Below are 5,490 nucleotides of genomic sequence, written 5' to 3'. Positions count from 1 at the left end.
ATCCACTCACCTCAGCCTCCCAAAGGCACGGGATTACAGGCTGAGCCACCGAGCCTGGCTCTCCTTATTTCTAACAAAGTGAAGATTTTTTTGTTTATCTGGGGATAGGATAAGGTGACAGTGGTGTGAAAAATGAAAAGAAAATCATGGAAAACTAAATGTGTTAAAAGCCACATGGTATTAATTGTGCCTGGCCTCTTTCCCTACTTGGGTTGGCCGAGGTCCCTGGAGAAGGGTCTTCGCAGGGATAGGAATCTACACCAACTAACTCCAGTGCATTTGACATCTCTCTTCTGAGATGATGATTCCACCTTCTTGGTAAAGTTATCCCTTATTTCCCCAGCTAGAAATACTTTTTTGCTCTTTTGAGCTACTGCAGGAGATCTTATCTGTGCTAACCATGTGGACATTTTTTCTCTCTTTTTAAATAAAGTACATGTGTGCAAGTCTGATTGTCCATTGTAGATTGTAAACACTTCAAGAATCTGCTGTTTTTATACTCCTACTCCAAGGGTTTCTAGGTCAATGCCTTTAATAAAGAAAACAAACAACAAACACACTTGCTGATGGATTTGCTATGCCATCTAAGTCTCTAGCTTCATGAATCCCTGTTCATTTTATCTACTTATCTGTCATATATTTACCTATATATCTATTGAAGTTGATTGTTCTGGCAAGATGAGTAATCTTTGGCTTTTGTGGAATCTCAGAGTTAAGAATCATTGCATTCTTCTTGCTCATATTTGCAGACCTTCATTTGGTAGTTCTTGACTTTGCACATTAAACAGCTTTTAAAACCACTTCAAGTATTATAATTTAATTAATCCAGGAGAGAATCTAAAAGTACCCTGGATACTTTTAAAGATTCCCTAGAAGACTGTAAAGTGTAGACAAGGCTGACCCTCAGTCTCAGAAACCCTTTTAGTCATGAAATATTGGGGCTTTCACAGGCTGGACCATTTCCTTGACCCCACTTCTGTGACAGTCTTGACCATTCCTTCAAGGAGTAATTACCTAGAGCATGCTGTTTACTCAGACCTTAAGTAATCTTTCTGCCTCAGCATCTGAAACATTTCCTTGGGTTATTTAAAGTTACAATCACTATACTCACCACCCTCTTACTCCTTAATTTCAATGGGGAACATAACATACGTTCTTTATATCAGCTGTGTACCAAGGGAAGAAAAGGAAATGCATTAAGCATGGCATTCAGGGAAACTTCCCCATATATGGTTATGTGTAAGCACAAAATAATCTTGGAACAAATAGCTCTGACAATAATTATGAAGCTCCCTTTAGACAACTGGTGTCATAACCCAGGAGAGAGCAGCGTTTTGTCCCTTAGGTTTGATTTCCATGACTCACCAGGAGACTCAAAACTCGATTTTCTTCTTCCATTTCCCCTTGCTAAAAATTGACAGCTTTTGGAAAAGAAACAGATTTCTGAGACATTGTCAGATTGATATCTTCTGGGGATATTTCGTGACTACAGTGTTTATCTCAACTTGCTATTTCCTATAATTATGCAGCACATCACACATCTGATTCTTTGAGAGATAATTATTCACTGTGTGGATAATACCAGCCCTTTGTTTTTTTGCCTTCCTGAAGTAACCTCTTTGGACATTTTTGTGGAACTGTTAGCAATTCTGCCAAACCGATGTATAGAAGAAGCAAAAAAAAGAAGCTCAAATTTACATTTGCTTCTTTCTTGCATCTATTTTCATGGTCAGGTAGGTGAAGAGGTTGGAATTCATAGGTGAAGTTTATTTTGAAATTGCTCATGGATGCATTTACCATCCCAGTTCAAAATATATATAGAGTTTTAAAAGGCTAACTTACTTTATTAATGTCCTTTAAAGCTACTTTTGTTCTTCCTTTACTGAGAGTGGCAGGTGGTTTGAACTTCTACTTTTACTTTCTCTGAATGACACTGCCAACGTTAAAGGCCACAACACCAATGACAGCCTGAGTTTGACCATGTTGAGCAAAATCAAAGATAAACAGAGAGATGAGGAAAGAAAATGGCAATGTGCTAAGTATATGGAGAAGACATTTCGCAAGTGGAGGTTAAAGTGTGAGTAGCTAGTGGGGAATGGGATCAAAGACATCTGTGAATAAAGTTACAAAACCAGTAGAAGTCCTTGCATTTATAAGATCAGTTGGTAGTTCTGATAGAGTTCCCGTAGGATGCTTAGTGCTCAGAAATCAACCCCAATAAAATGTGTAATTGTGAGTGAACAGCATACAAGGAATAAGGACTAGATGCCTTTATGCTCAGGGCAAACCAAAGTAATAACATGGTTCACTGGAAGTACAGATTCTATACTATTATGAGATATATAGATCTTAGGGGCAAAAAATATTTAGTATTTGGAAAAATAAAACCCATTTATGAAGCATGCTGGCCTTTTTAATCAGTCTTTTTTCTTGGGACATTAATTTATATTCCTAAGTCTTTAGGAGAGTACTATTGCACAGAAATTTAAGGTATGGTTTTCAGAATTAGACTGTCAAGGGTTCAAATTTCAGTTTTGCCCCTTATGTGTGGCATAGCTATGCAGTCTTGATTTTTTTTTTAATTCTATAAACCTGGGACAAATAAATGATTAATACATATATTATTTTCGATTGCTATTTTTGTAGCAACCATTTTTAAATTTTTTTCTTAAGGACAATTAAGATGTCATTTAGTAAGCATCTAGTATTATCTTAGACATTATTTTAACAGATCTCGTGCCTGATCTCTGATGACAGTCTAACATAATAAGAAGAGTGAGTTTTCCTGGCATAGAGACCTTGATTGTAGTCTCTGCCTTATCAATTGCCTATTTATGACTTGCAGCAAGTTACTTTGCCCTCAAGCCTCAATTTTCTCATTTTGAAAGTGAAAGTTTTAATACCTACCTAACAGTTCTATAAGAGTTAAATGATGGTGAGATAATACATGCTACCTGGTTAGTAACATGTCTGCTGTGTTTGGAGCCAACAAAATAGTGATGGTCCTTTCTACTCTTCCCTCTACAATCTTCCAGGTACTGAGTGCTGAGGTTGATGTAAAGAGGGGCAAGGTACATTCTGACCCAAGCACAAACATTGAGTAAGTACACAGATTAAAGTAAGACTGAATGCACATGAATGGTCAGATAGAGGAATCAGAGTGGAACAACGAGTGATCAGACAAGCATTGGCATTGACACTGTAGACACGAAAGGGACAAGAAACATTCATGAGTGGGAGAGATTATTTTAAGCAATGTCTTATAGGAAAGATAAGGGAAGGCTAATTTCTGGAGGCTTCCTTGCTTCCAAAGACCTGATGAAGAGCTGAGAGTTAACCAACATGTGAATATGTCTGCGATTGCTTGGCATGTTGACTATAGTCAATGTTCCAGAAGCAAAATTATCAAGTATTGGCCATCTATATGGCTACTTTCTAAAATCTATTACAGTACTAAAAGCCTGGGAAGTAGAAAGGACGGTTCAGTAGAAAGGAGGAAGACTATTTGTTGCTTTTGTTCTAAATTTAACCTTCAGAAAATTAAAAGATTGAACTTATTAAGTTAGCCTATTTTTATGATAGTGTGTATCTTGTTTATTTAATTAGGGTCTATTGTCTTCATTATGGCTAGTGTTTCAAAACGGCATAGATTGAGAACTGAATAGAATTGACCCAGAATCTCTGTATGTAATGGACCAAGAAACTCTGTATTTACTCTTTTCTTCTCCAGATTAATTTTTGAAACCAGCATATCTTTTTTTGATGTCCTTGTCTCTAACAAGAACAGTTAAATAAACAAATCATTAGGCTGAGAACAGACGTGGTACCACAAGCCCAATCGCCCAATTTAACTGATCACTGATGGATGTTAGTCATGACATATGACATCCAACTTTCTAAAAAGTAAAATGCCTGTACTGTTTTGTCAATTATTATAAAGAGTGGCAGCTTACAAATGTGCTAAATCAAAAAAAGAAAGTAAAGTTGTAGCATGTCACTGGGGCTTGTTTTCTGAGATCTGCTCTTTCTTTTGTCAATAATAACTTATTTCTGTTGGATTACACAAATACAGCATGTTGCTGTAATCAGTCTGCCCAGTATGAATATGCTTTAAAGGAACGAGCAGTGGCTATAATACTAGTTATTCAAACCTTCAATTTTTCTTTTATTGAATAAGAGCTTTTATTTGTAGCATTAGGGTTGATTCTATTTCAGCCTCTTTTCTCAAGATGAAGTTTGATGGGCCCCTGGGGTTTTTGATACTCCCTTTCAAGCTAGGAATTATTTCCTAATAATATAGGTAAGAGGAGTTTTCTTCCCAAGGGCAAAGAATTAAATCCCAACACTTGCCTTCCTGGGCCTTAACAGAGCGCTGATTGCTCTTGCCAAGTCAACACTGGGAAGAGAATCAGGTTTCAATATATGTGCTTGGAATTATGAGAAAGAAGATTATATCTTCCAAGGACTTTGGAAATATTATTTTACAAACCTTAGTTAAAAGGTATGCTGTGCTTTGGGAGGCCAAGGTGAGAAAACTGTCTGAGGCCTGAAGCCCAGGCAACAGAGAGTAATATTTTATTTACAAAAAAAATTAAAAATTAGCTGGGCATGGTGGCACATGCCTGTAGTCCCAGCTACTTGAGAGGATGAGGCAGGAGGCTTGCTTGAGTTCAGGAGGTTGAGGTTATAGCGCTATGATTACACCACTGCATTGCAGTCTGGATGGCAGAGAGCGAGAACTCTGTCTCTAAAAAAAGAAAAGAGGCATGCTAGAGGTAAGATAAAGTGCCTTAGTTTAATTCTTAGAGAAACTGCCTAAAGGAAGCACAGATTTGAAGAGTAGGAGGCCATTACTCCCTCCTGGACGCTTTCTTAGTAAAAACAACAACAAAAATGGCCTTGGCAGAGTACTCTTCTAATTTCTCCCTTTCCATGGAAACAACTGTCTTGAATGATCATGTAATGTCCTATATACACTCAGGATGGGAAAGCAAAAATATTAAAGTCTATCCTGTTAAAGTATGTATACTAGAAAACATACCCCTGTTCTAGTAAGAGCTATAGCTAACTCTCAAGGTATGGGTTAAGCATACGAACAAGTGTGAGAAGGGTTCTGGACCAAGATGGCCAATATGAGGCAGCTAGAATGAGAGTTTCAAGATAGAGTTTCCTCAGCATCCAGAGAGGAATCGATTCAGCAGCATGCCTCATGAGTTTCCAAAGAAGTGATAATAACCTTAAGGCAAAGAAGAAAAATTATTCCAATGACCTGGACTGGAACGGGCCAGACTCTTTCCTATACCACCACAGTCCACCACAACCTCCAAACACAGTGGGGAAAGTGTGTGATGGAAATTCTGAGTTCTGTGCTCCCGCTGCAAACTTGCAGGGCTCCCTGGGTCTTGTGAAACCTCATTTCCTCATGGGAAACTGCCTTCCTCAAGCTGCCTCTGCTGTGGCATTATGGGGGCAGGGGGAAGCCTTCAGTAG

This window comes from Carlito syrichta, unplaced genomic scaffold (genome assembly GCF_000164805.1).
Source record: "Carlito syrichta isolate Samal-C Ts95f unplaced genomic scaffold, Tarsius_syrichta-2.0.1 Scaffold308995, whole genome shotgun sequence".
NCBI lineage: Eukaryota > Metazoa > Chordata > Mammalia > Primates > Tarsiidae > Carlito > Carlito syrichta.
The sequence above is the reverse complement of the archived record's forward strand: the minus strand, read 5'-3'. Positions refer to the sequence as shown.